Source organism: Musca autumnalis, unplaced genomic scaffold, assembly GCF_047663935.1.
Source record: "Musca autumnalis isolate F117 unplaced genomic scaffold, ASM4766393v1 scaffold_1, whole genome shotgun sequence".
NCBI classification, from domain to species: Eukaryota; Metazoa; Arthropoda; class Insecta; order Diptera; family Muscidae; genus Musca; species Musca autumnalis.
Genome location: NW_027411644.1, coordinates 150,215,891 through 150,235,128, shown reverse-complemented (window position 1 = coordinate 150,235,128; position 19,238 = coordinate 150,215,891). Strand labels below are relative to the sequence as shown.

The window sequence follows — 19,238 nt, the reverse complement described above, 5'->3', positions numbered from 1 at the left end:
ATTTTGGTATACATAAAGGTGGGTCTAAGGTCATTTCATCGATATGTTACGAATTTTTACTGTCAGTGGTTTAGGGTAAAATTATATGTAAAGATTTGTTTAATCAAATATTTCCTAATTTAGGAAAAATCGTTATCATATAGTTACAGTTATACGACAAATGAGGCGCTCAGCGCCAAAACGGCCTAACCCACAATGAAATGATTCTGAGAAAAACGAAGTTGAAAGAAAACAAGTTTTTAAAATATGTTTATATTATTTTCATTAATCATAAATACATATTGTTTGTAATATTTGTTTTAGGTTAATCATTAGGTATTAGTTTACATAGATAAAGACTGTTTTAAACAGTTAATAAAAAAATTAAAGTGGCTTAGGCCGTTTTGGCATTAATTAAAAAAAAATATATTGATAGGAACTGAGGGTTAGGTCATTTTGTCTCCATTTATTAAAACAACAAAAGTTTTTCAGATGAATAATAAAAATAAATCTGGGGGTTTTTATTAATACATATTAATAACAATTATTAGTCTTCTTCCCGGATATCTTCATCTTCGGCTCTCGAATTTGTTTTTAAATTATTATAGAATGATTGATTTATAGGAGGTATGAACTCCTTGAGTTCCTGTAAATCCTTAAACTTTGTAGCTTCAATGAATCTTTCTCCCGGATAAAGCGGTTCCAATTCAAAATTAACATACTTGCCGGAGTTCTTGAAATAAAACATTTATGTCATTTGAATATTTGTATTGAATTATAAATGGTTTCGCATTACACGATCCCAATCATCCGTCGTAAAAATGGCCTTATAATATTTTTTCCTTTTCAATGAGACCAAATTCTTGATCGCATGGTAGGAATGAATGGCTAGACACTAAAAATTTGTGGTCTATCTGTTCCACTAAGAAGGTAGAATTATTGACCATGTATGTGCAAATAGTGTTCATTCTTATGTTAGGGTTTTGGCCACCACATTGATCGCTATACATTATTAACTACTTACATTCTACATTGACGCCAGGGCGTAAGTCAACTTTATTACCTAACCTTTGGTTTTTACTTACAAATTCTTCTCGAAAATTTATTTCTATATTATTTTTCAAATATACTCCTGATTAAAACGTAACATGTGTTTTCGGCCTATTTTTTTATTTTTTTATTTCCAGTATTCGATTTTGCCTATGTGGCTTAGGCCATTTTGGCGTCCACATTTTTTCAAACTTTCAGTAAAGGAAAAACAGTTTTCGGCATGTAGAGTAACATAAGGTTAACCAATGCAATAGGGAATTTTTTAGTATATATTTCAATAGGTTCCTGTTCGATCAGCATAAGCCAGTTTGATTTTTTTGAAAATGTGGGTTAGGCCGTTTTGGCGCTGAGCGCCTCAAATGTGAATGCTGATTTAACAAGTAAAAAAGTATCGGTCGGCTTTGACCGACAGAGATATACCCTCAGCCTTTGTGAATCGATCGAATGTATTAAGGGTCTTTTCTATTTTTATTTTGGGCAGATGTCCGTCATTTGAATGGTTTAACCAGCAATCGAATAGCAACGTAAAACACCTCGCGTTTTTGCCTATGCCTATTCATTTACGCGGTCGTAACTTCTACGCAAATTATTTTTTTTGCTAAATTTTTTAGCTTTGTACAAAACATTTAATTTGATCCAGTTATAGTCAAAGTTACTGGTAAACTATAATAGTTCGCGTATTGTAATAGTACAAACCTTGGCTTCATGGAAACAAATTTTTTTTGTCCTTTACTCATATACCCTCGTTAGAAAATTCTGAGGGTATAAAAACATGGTGATTTTAGAACAACCAGACTAAAAATAATTCTCGAAATTAAGCTACTTAATTAATCTACATCAATGGTGAGCAAAACTGAATTTAAGAGAATATAAGAGAATTTAACATTTGTCGTTTTTCATGGTTTTTCTAAATTGTTTTTTAATTGTGAAAACACAATGTTAATCTAAAATCGTGGATGAAATTTTTTATTAAATCATAATTCCAAAAAATACTTAATCGTCTGAGTTTTGTTGAATTAATAAAAGTAAGAGTATTTTACAGCAGCCACCAGTGGATGCCAGTGCACACGGCTGATCTACATCGATGACTTCAATAACTCTAATCAATAAAATGTTCGTGGAATCAAAATGGGACTTCCATGTATGTAAATTCTTTGAGGGTTTTCAACTTTCTCAAAATCAGACCTTTTTATTTTTTTTCTAATTTTGAGGGACATATAACTCCTGCAACTTCAGATTTAAATTTCTCCACCAAAATCGAAAATAATAGGTGAGTTTTAGGTGATTGTGCGAGAAGGGAATACTTCCCAAAACAAGGGACCTTAATATTCCTGGAAGCCTGACAGCATCAAGCTAAAACTTTGACTTTGTTTGAGGAACATTAATAAGATTATGGGGCTATACATTAAGTGGACCTATGTGGATAATTTTTTTGTAAAAAAGTTTTCCGACCACTGAACTTTTGAAATGCAAATAATCCAGGTAGTTAATATGTGTATGTAAAATTTTCAAAATACTGAAATCGGGAGATACCGTTTTTTATATATGGATGTAACACCATATCACGCCCCTATGACCACAACCTTTGGCGGAGAAGTTTATTCACCACTCGGAATCGTAAATACCAAATTACCGCCAATTTAGGCCGCAAATGTAGACAAACATTTCCAAATAGCTGAAAACGTCAAAATACTTCAACTCGGGTGGTAAGGTTATATTGGAGCAATTCCAAAACATGGACCTATGTTCACAATTTTTGTTAACCACTTCTAAACTTTAATGCCAAATTACAGGTTATTCGGGCTAAAACTTCAAAATACCTCAAATAGACCTATGTCCACAGTTTTTGTAAGATACGTTTTTTTTACCAGTAGTACTCCTAAATGCAAAATTATAGCACATTCGATGTGGAAATGTAGCTATAAACGTCGAAGTACAAGAAATCGGGCGGTACCTATGTCCCCAATTTTCGATGGCGAAGTTATGTGACGTCTAGGAATCCTAAATGCTAAATTCTGTCAGAAAACGTTATATGGAGCTATACCAAAACATGGACCCATGTCCACAATTTTTGGTACAACAGTTTTGTGACTTCTAGGAATGTGGCTAAAACGCCAAAATTGCTCAAATCTGGCGGTTCCATTATATGGAAGTTATACACAAAACATGAACCTATGTTCACGTGATTACAACAGATGGACAGACGGGCATGCATAGATCGACTCAGAAATTTACCCTGTCCAATGCGTTACAAACTGAAAAACAAACTGAATATAACATCCATACTATGGAGGAGGGCATCAAAATGGGCAGCCCATTTGTACAAAATTGTATCCACCTACTTTAGTATTTTCGGAGGCTATAGTGTTCTCCACATATAGACAAAGCCGGGTAAAAATTATAAGTTTGGTCCATTTCACACCTTTCGATCATAACCAACATCTAATGGGGTCACTTCTGGTCGGAACCCGCCCTCTCCACAAAATTTCGTGACGATCAGTCCAAAATTGAGGCCTGGAGTTTTATTACAATTGTTAATGGATGGACGGACGCATATAGCTAGATCGCTTTTTCTCGTCAAGATATGAAAAAATGGCAAGGGGAGGGGTTCTACGACGAATACTTCGCGATGTTACGCGAATATTGGACAAAACAAACTTATAATCCCTTTGTAAAGTAAAAATATTTTATTTTAAAAACGTCCGAAAATTGTAGGAAAAGGTCGTAAGTCCCTACAAAAATACAAAACTGTACAAGGAAAAGGTCGTAAGTCCAAATACATCCAATTAGCTCCCAAACTCGACGGAATTTTATCAAACAAAGTACAGGTGTTGAAGCGGAATAAATAAACGAAGAATTCTGCCTTTAGCACCATAGTAAAATCTTTAATACAGAAAACGCTGGAATGTTTTTTCTTCCTCCTGAAAAATGTATTGAGAGGGACTTACGACCTTTTCCGACGGAGCAGACGATATATGTATCTATATATCGACACCTCCAAATAATAGTATGCTAAGTCTAAAAAGTGAGTTTTGCAGGAGAAGCTCTCAAAGTTTGGCAATTTATTTAAACTTCAGTACTATGCTAAGTCAATATTTGTTTATAACTTCTGTTTGGATTGACCGATCATTACCAAAATTAGACAGAATTTAAGTTAAAGGACGTTCGATACCTCCAAATAATAGTTTGCTAATTCTGAAAAGCGAGTTTTGCAGGACAAGCTCTAAAAGTTTGGAAATTTCTTTGACCTTCAGTACTATGCTAAGTAAATATTTGTTTATAACTCCTGTTCGGATTGTCCGATCATTACCAAAATTTGACAGAATTTAAGTTAAAGGACGTTAAATATAAAAATGTAAAGAACTTGAAAACATGCTATGTCGACTTAGCATACTATTGTTTGGAGGCGTCGATATATAAAATTGAAATTTGTTTGTACGTTTGTTTGTTTGTGCCTTATAGACTCGAAAACCGCTGAACAGATCTTACTGAAGTTTTTAGGATACATTGCTACATGGCCTGGAATGAAAATAGGCTATATCATTTTTTGAAATATCGCGTTGATCCGGAGATAAGCATCAAAACCGGAGGTATCTCCAAAAAATTTAGATTTTGTAAAGAAATATCTTTAGAACTGTTACAGATACAATCTCCAAATTTTGTATGTGTGACGGAATTTGATGTAGAAATAAACTTACCAAATTATAATCAAATTGGTTCAGATTTGGATATAGCTCCAACATACATATATTTTCGGCCGATTTCCTTATTTTATGTACCAAACGCGCTATATATTCCAATTTCGCTGAAATTTTGAATGTCTGACGGAATTTGTTCTATTATTAAATGTGCCAAATTATATCGAGATTGGTTCAGATTTGGATATAGCTCCCATATACATATATTTTCGGCCGATTTCCTTATTTTATGCACCAAACACGCTATATATGTCCAATTTCGCTAAAATGTGGAATGTGTAACGGAATTTGGTTTAGACATAAATGTGCCATATTATATCAAAATCGGTTCAGATTTGGATATAGCTCCTATATATATTTTCTGCCGATTTCATGTATTTGAGGCACCAACACTCTATTTTTATCCAAGTTCAATAAAATTTGGAACGTGTGACGGAACTTGGTCTAGAAATACATGTGCCAAATTATATCGAAATCGGTTCAGATTTGGATATAGCTCCTATATATATTTTCTGCCGATTTCATGTATTTGAGGCACCAAACACGCTATTTTTATCCAAGATCAATAAAATTTGGAACGTGTGATGGAACATGGTCTAGAAATAAATGTGCCAAATTATATCGAAATCGGTTCAGATTTGGATATAGCTCCCATATATATTTTCCTCCGATTTCCTGTATTTTTTGCACCAAGCACTCTATGTATGTCCAATATGTATATGACCTGGAAATAAAAAGTCCTATTTATAAAATAAATTACAACTATCCTCAAACCTGGTTCTATTCTTAATTTTATTCACTCCAAATCCAATCTGTACAAATAAAGAGGAATTAATACTGTAAGAGTATGTAACTACCGTAGGAATACTTATAGTCGAAAAGGCTTTAGGAGAGTGTTACCTCCTGAAACATACAAAAATACCATAGTAGCTCCAAAACAGCCCTGAATGGGTAGAGAACGCCTTCATATCTCCTATATTTATACGTTAAAATATTAAAAAATTATTCCATTATATTTTATCTAAGTCGGGGTACCAAAGCGCACCGGGTTCAGCTAGTGAACTATAAATACATAAGTATAACGTCTGGGGCTCAATTCTGTACATGGCACAATTACCAAGGCAGTGGTATCAATAATACCAGCTGTTCGAATATGAAAAGTCAAATCCCTTTATAAAAAAATTATTTTTGTTGTAATTTCCCCAACAACATAAAGAACATTTTGACATAACATATTCAATATTTTACGATACCACTACCTGGGTAATTTCTGTTGGTACCGTAAACTGAGGCTATACCAAATTTCGGTAAAACAAACTGTTCTAGCCCGATTCACCGACGTGTTTCTTAAAATAATAATTTGAGCAGAAGCTGTGGTCGTATTAATGCAAAAAATATACCATGGTGGTATATTATATTTGTCATTCCGTTTTTAACTACTCAAAATAATAATTATAGACCCAAAAACTATATATTCTGTGGAAATCACTCTAGTATCCGAACGGATTGAAGTAGGTGGATGAAATGTTGGTAAAATGTCTTGTATTTATGTAGGACTTCTGGTCTTGAAAACGGTTATGCATAGCCCCTACACAAAGTGACGTGTGACGCGTCGACATTTTAAGGAATTTTTAAGATATTTGTCCCATTTGACCACAGAATTGGTTGTAATTTGGTATTTTGTGTCTCCAGAGGCTTAAAAACATTTCTACTAAAAATTGGTTATATAGACCCACGTTTTAGTATTGCCCCCATATAACGCCTCATATATGTATAGTACGCGTCATTTTAAGATATTTTGATTGTATTAGTCCCATTTTACCCATCAGAGGCTAAAACACTTCTACCAAAATTTTTTTTATAGGTCCACGTTTTGATATAGCCCCCATAGGACGGTATCTCCCGATTTTCGATATTTTGAAGGTTTTAGCTGTATTATCTTACCAAAATTATTGAAATTTGGTATTTAGTCCTCCTTTGGGTTACAAAACTTTCAGAAATTTGTCGGTATAGAACCACGTTTTGATATACCCCCCATAGAACGGTACATCCCGATTTTCGGTATTTGTAATCAAACTCCAGGCCGCAGTTATGGACTTATAGTCACGAAATTTTGAATGTATGTCAGCTTCAGACCAGAATAGACACCTATTGTTATTGGTGATGATCGTGAAACATTTATGGATCCCTGAGATAGATCGTAATAATAGTCTGATCAGCGCTACATTTTAAATAAAGTTTATGTTTATGACAGAGATGAAGCTGGCAATTTAATACGATAATCAGATAGTATATAGCGGGTAAAATAGACCGAAACTTTTGTGTGAAAATTGGTACAATGTTAAGTATATATCTTATATTTTTATTCCTGGTTGACACATGTCGCCCACGTGAATTTTATTTGGAATGCGATCTCTCGACTTTTCCATTGATGTCAATTATGTTGTTAGATAACAGATACAGGGTTCCAACAGTTTTATTTGGGTGTAGTGTAACCATAAACACGCTAGAGTTCGCAGTTTTAGTTTAATATTTTGGTCAAAGAAGATGCCAATCATTTGGGATAATCATGGGATCATGAATATTCATCTGAACTCTGAAGCAAATTTGTAGATAAGGGCAAGAATAAATAAAATATTTGGAGAAATAATGAACTCGAAAAACTATATTTACTGCCTCTAAATATCGAAAATGTTCATAATTTGAATCTATTTCGCATCATATCTCCAAAACCGTAAATTTTTTCTCAATGTTTGCTTTTGGAATAATATTCGCTATGGCATCATCTAAACCGGGCTAAAACTACAGTTTTTAGCATTTATCGGGACTTTATCTCAAAAACGGTTAGGAATTTGGCCCTGCTGTGTTTGGCAATGCTGTAGCCCTAAGCTAGTAGAACTTATCATTTGAACAGATCACATAAGAAAAACTTCATCTAGGGCATCAAAATCGATAATATATAGGCAATTTTACATAATTGCTGAAATTATGGTCAGTATCAGCAAAATTGTTGGGAGTTGAACCAAGTAAGCTTTTGCAAAAATCCTCCAAATAAAGTTTTCATAAATTCTTCAGAACATTCTGAAACTCTAAAATGCTTACTTCATGTTATTTCAACGGTATTTTGCATCACATCTTTTACAACAGGTATTTCAAACACAGTTAACACCAACAGTTTATTCTCGCATTTCGGATTTCACCACATTATTGACATATTTATTAAATCGTCTTTGAAAAATATACGGAAAGCAACGTGATAGAGGCATTTTACAACAATGGCATGTTCTGAAGAGTTGTGTATTACATTTCAGCGAATATTCCTCCAAAAGAAAACATTTAGAAAAAATTAACGGTTTTGGAGATATGGTGCGATATGTATACAAATTATGTAAATTTTCGATATTTTTTAAAATTTGAGGCCATAAATGTAATTTTTTGAGTTAATTATTTCTCCAAAATATTTATCTACATATATGCTTCGGAGATCAGATGTAGATTCACATAGGTTTCAGAGATATAGGCCAGAATTGCTTTAAAAAGTCAATATTTAACCATGTTTAGATGGGGCCATATTTGGATGATGGCGAATATGCCAAATCAAGTAAAATATAGTTTTTAAATTGAGGCACATTAAACGTACATTATGTACGGGGTCTTGAAAGTTTTGTTCTACTTTTGCTTAAATTAATGTAGTAACTCGAATTATTTGTCATTTTTTCATTGGTTGATTCGGTAAAAATCAGCTAAATTTGTTCCTAAAAGTCGTTTAATATATAGCCAAACAGGTCCGATTGTCCACTATAATATACAGCAAATAACACCTAACGTTTCCTGATGTGACGGAGTATGTATGTGCTATATCTCTGTTATGTTATCGTGTATATAAACCTAAGTATGTACAATCATAACAAAAGAAATTTCGTGGAAAACTAGTGCCCAGGGGTAATAGAGTAGGGTAGTAGAGCAATGTCCGACTATTAACCTCTATTATGTACTTGTTTTATAATAACTTTTATAGATGGTGAGATTCGCTGAAGAATAAGAATGTGTATTTTTTTGCACACTGTATGCCCGGTTCGGTTTCCTGGCCGGGCAAAAACATCTTACTTTCCAACGGTGGCAAAGCACTTTCCGCGTAATGTAAGCGACATTTCCTAAGTATTCTAGCCATGTAAAACTTTTCTAAGAAACGCGATGTTTTATGACACGCCGTTCGTATTCGGCGATAAAAAGTAGGTCCCATATCATTAAGCTAATATGAATCGGCGTGTACTCATTGATATGAGAGAAGTCTCACGTGTCCCTTCTGGGAGGTGTATGGGAAGTTCCCATTCCCATTGGGAACATGTACAATGTATGTATTAGTACCAATTCAATTTAATTAAAATACCACTAACCAAATTTTGAATATTCGTCATTACAATTATAAATCTAAGAAATGGATATCTGCCTTGTTTGCCGACCAACGCCAACCTACTTTGCGTCAATGTAAAGGCGAGATTTTCTACTTTCAACATGTAATACCTTTATTTTGATTTTATTTTTATATTCGCCTACGAATAAGAACCCCTAAAAATTATATACCCTCCAAAGAAAAAGACTGCTTCTTCGTGATGATTCGAGAAAAATGTTGCCTGATTGCAATTTCAGATACATTGCCATCGACTCAGCCTGATATGTACATACATACATACAGTGCTGCTCAAAACATCTGCAACTGGAATGACTAGTTCATATTTTATATAGTTCTGAGGTAGTTTGTGGATTTGAAATGCCAATATTTTTGTAGATTGTAGATGTTTATTGAATCCTTTTTAAAGATTTAAAAATTAATTTGCAAAAATTTCACTTATTTTAGAAAAAATATACAAAACAAAGCTCGAACTCACTTTTGGTTCTGCTCAAAACATTTGCAACTGAGAAAATTTTATTCAAAATCTGAAGAAATTATTTTTGTTTTGATAATTTATTGTGAATTAAACATTTTATTTGTTATCTGGAGACATCGTAAAGGAAACCAGTTAACTAAATAAATTAATATATCCTTTGGAATCCTGTGCTCTAAGGATAATTGTTAAATACCAAGGTTTTATTCGATATTTAATAGTCTAGAGTCCAGATTAGAGTCCCGGAACCTCCTATATGAATTTAGATTATTATAGATGATTGCGTCCGATAAGAACTTAAGGATATTTTCAAAAAATTACTAGTTTTACGTGGTTATATATAGGTTTAGAAGAGGTATTATGCCAAAACATTCTGTTATACGACAATTCTGGAGTGTACATGGTGAGATTTTGACATGCTACCTGTCCTGTTAGTTCTTGGATCTGATAAATATCTCGACATCATATATCCTGTACCATTTCTGTCCATAAAAATACCTCCAGGACAATATAAAACACCTTCTACATTTTGGGTCAACTTTTTCGTATAAGGGGACTAATTCTATTATCTTTCGTTCTGGTGATCAATCAAATTTTTTCAAGTCATATAACTTAAATATTGATATATATCGAGGAGAAGTACTCGGTTTCACTACTCCAAGAATATAACCACACATTTTTTGAATAATTACTATGAAAAATTCCATTTTTCCTGGAAAATATTGTTTTCCCAAAATTTGCCCATTTTGGTATACCGGTGTCTTTGGTATGTTTCGGAGGAGTTTGTATAGATTTATCGGTGTCAAGTCTTTTTTTAACATCTGTTGATGACCTCTGAGAGATCTGCTTAATAATTCGTATAATTTTTTGATCATCTCCTGCTGTAGATGTTGTTGTCCTTGCATCTCCTTCCCATCTTATGGCGATTTTAGTTCTTTTTACGCGGTATCCAGCTCTGTTTTAGATATTGTGATGTTCCTATGTTTATTTTTGGACCTCGTTTGATCCACAATTTTCATAAATTACCGTTTTAGCAAAGCGTTGATAAAAATTTCTGGTCATAATTTAAGTTTTTCTTAAAAAATTGGACATGTCTTGTTTTCGGCATGCTTGTCTATCAAAAGTAAACATATGTGGGATAAAATGTACTCCTCATGAAAGCTTTTTGCCCCCTTCTTCTGATTAAATTCAATTTGATGCCAATCAATACAAAAAAAAAAAACTCGTAAAAAATTAACTAATAGATATTCGTAACACGGAGTTGCAAATGTTTTGAGCAAGCTAAAACATGTGTTCCTCCGATATTTCACACATTTCTTAAACATAAGTGTTCATAACTGAATAATGATTTTTAAATCGTGAAATTATGGTCAATTAAAAATCAAATAACAAAAACAAACATATTTCAAAACTCAAAATGTCCCTAAAAATAGACTGACTGTGATATAGGCAACTGAGTTGCAAATGTTTTGAGCAGCACTGTATATATAAAGGTTGGTTTACGACCATTATTTGGATGTGTTACAAACTCCCCATCTAGTGGTGCAGGTTATAATTTCATCAAATTCCTGGTTAAACGGAATTGCATATATTATTATCGGTGGCACTTTAATGCAATGTAAGACCGGATTGAATGCTGAATGACTTATTTTTAAACGGTGGTTGGTTACAAATGGTATCTTACCAAATCCAACCCCGTGTTAAAAGGCGGGCGTCATATCATTGACCTTAAGTCCCCTTTAAGTCTCTTTGGGATGTTCGTGGGTTATAGTTTGGATGGTAAGTTAAATACTACGTAGTTTAAAACCTTGTAAATACACGACGTACAAATGTACTTATATCTATCCACAGTTTTTACAAGCTATTACATCGATTGCTTTCTAAAGAAATCACAAAAATCAACATAATTTTTTTTTTCAAATTATTAAGTACTTGACAATCGTAGTTGAGATTTGTCACACATTTATACACATCCATACAAAATTACACATACAATGATGGCAAATCAAAAGATTAGAATAAATATTATCAGATAAACACATAACCATTATCGTATTTATTTCCGATATGGAGCATATATGGAATATTATCATAAACACGCGTCACATTCACTTACTTTCTATTTTATTTCTTTGTTTTGTTGTTGTTTATTCCTGTTTGTAATTCTTTGGTGCTTAGCTTTTTTATTTCTTGTTCAATTTGAAACTTTGTTGTTTGTCTTGTATTTGCTTGATTATGTCGCATTGAAAGTTTTAAAGGTTTGACCTAAGTGTAAACATAACGTAAATCACAAATACGAAACTCATACATCGTGGTGTCCGTCACCGTGTCATCGTCATGAACATCATCAGCCGTGTCATATTGGACGTCATAAACGTAAAACGCACCGGAACCATATAGACGAGACCACATACACTCACAATATGTATATACACACACAGACATACACGCTCAGAGAGGCGCTCCCCAAGAAATCAAACAACGAATGTACGAAGTGTCAATGTGGCGAGCAAAACGAACAAATTTACGTATTTTCAGTTCTTATTGGCGTACCAGCAGCACGTTACGAGCAGAAGTAGGAGCACGTGCACACACGATCCCGTTGACAGCTTCAATTCGTACTGAAGTAATTTAAGGACTGACGGCATTTGACTCAGTCTCGACATGCGAAACACAGTGATGTGTTGGAATTCTTGGGATAGTTCTCGGGTCTTTTTTTGCTACATTACTACTGATGCTTGGCTGGCTGGTTGATACTGACAATAGCACTGATGCTAGTCCTGGTGCTGCTGGTGTTTCTGTTTACGCTCTTGCCGCTCCTACTTCTGTTGACGACGAGGCTATGGCATTGTAGGATGGTTATCCTGTCTGTTGTCTGTGCTCGTGCGGTGTAATTTGCGTGTTTCCTTACATCCAAAACAATAAGCAATGCTCGTTAAAAAGGATTTCCCAGTATAATAATGTTGTCGGCAAGCATCGATGCCAACTAAAACTCTCTGGTTCACAAGAGTTGGCTGGCATTCGCTCCTGCTACATTTCATGTGGCGAGAGTAAATGTCTTGTTCTAACACAATTTACAACATTTAATACATTGTAGTGTTGAGAAGTTATATGTTTGTTGTACTCTCGAGAGGTACATCTAGGTAAGCCAGAGAAAGTGAAAGTCAGAGAGCAATAGGTTAAAGGTCAGTTACAAAAGTTGAGTACAGTTTTTATGTGGATGTCTGCAAAGTAAAACCAATTTAAGAGATGTCAATTAACAGTTAAGAGAATATATTTAACTTGTTAACATGGCGTATAAGATGTCTGTAGCATAACTGTTATAATTGTATAACAGTTCATATTTCAAATAACATTCACATTGTAACTGTTCGAATTCTACACAGAGTAGTAGTAATGTTAAGATATTTATCTTATACTGATTGCCTAGATAAAATTAAAATGCGAATATTTTGTTATCTCAATAAGGATATAATGTAAAAATATGCAAAAACAATCCAAAGAAAAGGTGTGTCCAAATTTAAGTTTCTTTATATTTTGCTATGATTTTTTAAGTTTATTAATTAATATCGATTTTAATCTTGCAATGTACGTATCAAGAATGTTACAACTGTTGGATTGTTTGTAAAATATTATGAAAATTGAAGTTGAATAAGACAAATAACCGTACGAAATTTTAGAACTTATACGTATGTACAGTTTGTCAAGTTATTGTTTTCACAATATGAAAACGAACACTTTTCGTGTATTTATTAGTGAAAAATTACAAATAGTTGTGATAAAAATGTCGTGTTTTTTACAAAAAAAATTGTTGGTCGACTTGTATAAAACCATATTCAAGAATTAACCCACGTAGATCAACAATAATAACTAAAACCAATAATTAACATGTAATGTTAGGTGTCAAAGATGTAATTAAGTTTTCAAAATAATCGATTTTTTCGGTGACATTTTATGAATTTCATTCTTAATAAGGATTATCTACTAACAAGTATCAACAATATTAGGTATAGAATATCCCTACTAAGAGGGTTACCACATGGGCCAAGGGGGTCCCAAATCATATTACATGTAAATAATGTCCTATAAGTCTCAAACCGGGAATATCTCAAAACTAAAACGTTTTGTAAGTTTTTTTAGTTCAACAGGAGGGACTGCCATAAACCCACTTAGCGCTCAGATTTTTTTTGCGAGAAAACTTAAAATTGCTTATGAAAATAATATTTTTTTAAACATTTTTTAAAAAAATAAATTTTGTCTCTAAAACGTATAGTTTTCCTACAATCGGGCCTTCTTTTAAAAGTGCTGAAAAATTTGGAGGGTAGTATAGGTGTATTCTTACATGTCAATCCCTTGGTTTATGACTGAGAAAATACTCTTACTACATTCTTAACAAACCGCTGACTTTATATGAATCTAACATTTTTAATTAAACTTTTATTTCATATTTGAATTATTCATCAAAAGTCGAAAATTACAAAAAGCCGATTTTTGAATAACTTGGGTTTTAGGCAAAATGCGTGAAAATGCATAGGCCAAATGAAGCTCTATAAGCGTGAACTGCACCTACACCACTACCCCTGTGCATAAACTTTTCACTCGAAAATATTTCTTTTAGGGAGATACTAAAGTTTTCACCTATCTGGCTTTTATACCAAATGACTTAAGGCGAACTGAACTAAAATAATTAATATTTAATTTAATATATGACTACTGTCGACTTCTACTTGAAAGCTTTGCTAGTCTTCTTGATTAGCATTTTATATGTCTTTAATACACCGAATGGAAGCATAGGTATTTGTCATTAAAGTAAAAATTTCAAGACATTAAAATTGTGATAGCTTAGCACCTTCTGCAATAACTTTAACATAAATGCAACATTTTGTATTAATTTAAAGCTCAGATGGTTCAGGTTCATTATCAAGCTTCATTGTTGAAACGAATTCAACCAAAGCTAAGATACTCGTCAGTACAATTCAAATCCAAAAATGTAAAAGTGGGATGTGCGCCAATCCAATTTAGTATCATAATAAACGTGATATTTTCCTCATCCATTGACGAGCTTTCCTTTTGGAATGCACCTACTAGAACCGGAGATATTCGCTTATTAATAAAACGTTGAATGTTCTCTTCATAAGTTTTTTGCCCATTCCGACCTCTAAATTTGGCCGACCATCACCAACATCAATAGGCTTCTTTCTCTGTGAGACCCCCGTCAACCCCTAAAATTTCGTGGTGATCCGATTAAAATTCCGACCTGTAGTGTGATTGCAGAAAAACTGGAAAAAGGAATGCATTACCGACTATTTCGATATCTCTGTTGTTTGGCCACCTACGCCAACCTACTTTGCATCATTGTAAAGATGAGATTTTCCACATAGTCAGGTTTTGCTTTTGGAAAGTCCCCAAACAAAGCTGTGGTATTCTTCATTATAATTAAAATCGCAAAAACGAAAAGTCGGGTTTTATTTGCGACTATTGTGATATCTTCGTTGTTTGACCACCTACTCCTTTCATTGTCATGTTTTGCTTTAGTTATACCCCTTATAGAAGCTGAGATATTCGAATTGGAAAAATACGTTGTATTTTTATCCAAATAAGTTTTTGCCGATTCTGACAATAATATCATCCGACCCTAAATATCATCCGACCATCACCAAAATCAATAGGCTTCTTCCCCTTCGGGACCAAAAATTTGGTGACGATCCGTACAAAATTGCGATCTGTAGCGTGATTACAAGGTTTAGATGGAAAGACGGACGGACGGACACACATAGCCAGATCGACTCAGCTCGTCGAGACATTCATTTGGTATGTATAAGTATTTCGATGCGTTAAAAACTTTTTGGACAAAACTAACTTATAATACCCTCCCAACATAGTGTGTAGGGTATAATGACGAATATCACAACTTTGGTTTGGGACCTTCCAAAAGCAAAGTCTGGCTATGAAAGTAGAAAATCCCATCTTTACAATGATATAATGCATGTTGGCGTAGGTGGCCAAATAACGGAGATATCGCAATAGTCGCTAATGCATCCCATTTTTTAATTTTTTTTTTGTAATCACACTACAGGTCGGAATTTTGATCGGATCCTCACGAAATTTTGGGGGTTGATGGGGGTCTCATAGAGAAAGAAGCCTATTGATGGTTGGCGTACATCCCACTTTTCCATTTTTTTATTTGAGTTGTACTGACGATGAACTTAATGCGTTTCAACAAAATTGACCTGTATTAATGAAGACATTCAGAGCAAAGGCGCTAAGCTATCCCAATTTTAATATTTTGAATTTTACCAGTCAAAAGCTTATGCACGGGGGTAGTGATGTAGGGTATCACATAGTCGGCCCCGACCTGACTATAGCCTTGGCTCACTTGTTTTTTAAATATCGCGTATAAAAACGCGTTTTCGATATTTCGTTTCTTATCAAATAAATAGAGCGATACGTCTGCTTGAATTGCACTAAAACAGATACTTATGCGCAGCATGTCATTTCCACTATTACGAGGCTTATATGCATTTCAAGTGTAGTAATATTCAATATAAAATTATTTTAATTGTATTTCCCAATTCGAAATACTCCTATTTAATATATTGATATGAAAATGTTGGCCAATAGGAAATATAAGCCAATACTAGGTTGTACGAGAATATCTTCACTATTGCACGAAATATTGACGAAAAAGACGAAAAACTAACATTTTTATTTTTTCTTCATATTTTCTTCGTATTATTGCAAATAGCCAATTCTCTAATACGAATCCGCTCGCAAGCCAATTTTTGTCCGCAACAAACAAAAATTATTATTATAAAAACTCTAATTACTTTAAAAATTCACTAAACAGTTATTACGAAGTCACCGCATCGAGTAGATTGTAGAATATTTGTAAAGTGGTACTCAGTATTCGGGGAATTTACAAAAAATTGACAAATTTTGAAATTTAACCCAACATATTTCCAAATAAAAACCCATTTAAGTTAAGTTATATACGAGTTAAATTATATACAAATTTGCTTTGAATCGAAACTTCACGGGGAATCTATAGAGACCAAAATTATAAAGAATGGTGTATTAGTTTGAATGCTATACAAAAACTAAACTCATATTTAAGTCAAAACATATAAGTTTTCTTTAACAAAAATTGTTTTCACATGCATTCTAGAGCTGAAATTATTGGAAAAAACTTTTATTTGAATATCCCAAGTAAACGGTCGGATTTCACTAAATATACATTCATAAAAAAGGGTACCTACTGAGTAAGATTATCGGGTTTTTGAGATAACTCCCGAGGCTTCTTAAACAGAAATAGGGCTAAAATGAAACATTTTAATTTGTATGGATTTTTAAATAAGTGTTCATCGCGTAATTTTCAAAATAATTTTGTCCGCATTTGACTTTCATATTAAATTTTGACAAATATATGCAAATTTAAAGGTTTTGTTGTATAACCTTTAAATTTGCATATATTTTTCCAAATTTAATATGTAGGATAAGATGTAGCATCGGCTGCAGCTTAATGTCCAAAAACCCATAAATCTTCGATAACACTGTACAACACAAAAAATAATTACAGGTAAACTCGGTAAAATATGAAAGAGGACCGCAAAATAGAGAACACATGTATTAGGAATACGTAAAATCGATTTCGGTTAATCGATTAAAATTTCTAAAAGTCCTAGTCGACTACTGAATGTGCGAAAACCGGATAATCGATTATTCTTAATCGACTTTCGGAAGACGGAGTCAACTATTATTCGCAGTCAACCACTAGTCATAGTCTATTATTATTCATAGTCGACTATTAATAATGATCGACTATTAGTCGTAGTTGACTATTGGGCGTGCTAAATCGCGTAATCGATGGTACTTTTTTATACATATAATCATCACGGATCGCATCAACGAAAATGGTCGATTATATTCGATTATAATCGGTTTTCGGTGGTTAACGATTAATCGAAAGTCGACTTTTTGAACACTCTCGAATAATCGACTAACCGAAAATCGATTTTTACGTTTTTCAGAACAACCGAATGATCGAAAAACCGATTATAGCATTTCACTGCGTATCCCTAACATGTATCGGGATTTTGAAAATTAACGTCGGGAGGTAACCTAAATAGGTGGACCAATATTTTACTTTGTCAACTTTGGAATACTTTGCATTTAAGGAATACAGTGTCTTTGTCATGTGGAATATGTTAACCCTCTAATGTCTCGCCAAATGGGTCTTTTTGTTCCCCTGTTAAGAAAAGTTTTTAAATCTTCTTTAAGGGTGGGTCGCAGCGGGTTCATGTATTCCACAAAAATGTCCGCAACAAGATTTTACTACAGGTCTCAGAATACACCAAAACTGAAAAATCTAAACTAAGGGTTGAAAATGTGGGAAAATAAAAACTCATTTTAGTTTTAAAGACGCACTTTTTCCGAATTGGCTTCAGATTGTCTAACAAAACATCATTTTAGAAAGAAAGTGCCAAAGACGAAAATATTCTACACCAAGTTTTAATATAAGTTACGGAAGACATAAAGTCTGCATATATAATATTTAAATGTAGATATAGAGGATTTTGATAAAATTACAGCAATAACTGGGGTATAAAAACATGCATTTTTATGTTGGTTTCGTTTCCAAATGCTTCAGATTTGAACCAAAATTTCCCATAAAACGTAATTTTTTGAGGTGAACGTCAAAGAAAAAGGTGTTCCACACTAAATACAAAAATACATACATATATTACACCTGGAAATTTATTTGTTTTGAAGCTTAGTTGTGAAGTTTAATTTTGCATATTTTTACTCTATTCTCCTAAATGTATACACCCAAATTGGAGCAAGTTTTTTTCATAATAGCTGTTACGTTTACAAATTTCTTTTCTGTAGAAATATGAACAATATTGGCTAATGGTTTAGTATAGCCTCCATATAACGGTACCTTCCGTTTTTTGTGTTCTTAGGGTTCTTAGTGGTCGCAAAACATTTCCACCAAAAATTATGGACATAGGAAGATAGGATAGATATTGTCCCCATGTAACCGTACCTCCCGATTTAAGGTATTTTAAATATCATGACCTCATTTTTCAACCGACTTGGCTGTTATTTTGCATTCCGTGTTATCATTGCGTGTAAAATCTTCTTACAAAACATGTTCAATGTGGATTTATGTTTTGATGTAGCCCCCGTTTATGGTACCCCCGATTCACGGAATTTGTACTTGTTATCCCATATTTATTACCGGATTTAGATATAATATGGTATTTTAGGGTCTCCGGGGGTAGAACTCCTCCTTGCAAAAATATCTCATGATATTTCCATATTTTGATATAGCTCCCATACAAACGCCCAGCTAAATTAGTATTAATTTCAAGAAAAATCCCATATTTTAAAATTGCACTTATCAGAAGATTTGGAAATATTTGCAGCCCTAATGTGGTTATTCCGTATCCAAAGAGTCAAATTTAATTCCCAAAAAAATAATCGAACCCAAGTTCGGCCAAGTTTACAAGATGAAATCTATGGAAAAAGTGCGTAAACCCAATAAAAACCCTATAAAAATTATTTTTTTTTTTTAAATTTATTGCTATATAACTATGCACCTCCTGACACAAAACTATTTTTTTAT

General features: G+C 33.3%; 1 protein-coding gene across 1 annotated transcript in view; it reads right to left on the bottom strand.

Annotated features, from left to right (window-relative positions):
• The window catches only part of beat-Vc (beaten path Vc), a 533,781-nt gene extending 521,281 nt beyond the window's left edge, over positions 1–12,500 (bottom strand). Inside the window, exon 1 of the mRNA XM_073963821.1 lies at positions 11,730–12,500. The gene's annotated coding sequence lies outside the window, so the exon portion shown is untranslated. The remainder of the gene's footprint in view (positions 1–11,729) is intronic.
• Between the last annotated feature and the right edge of the window lie 6,738 nt (positions 12,501–19,238).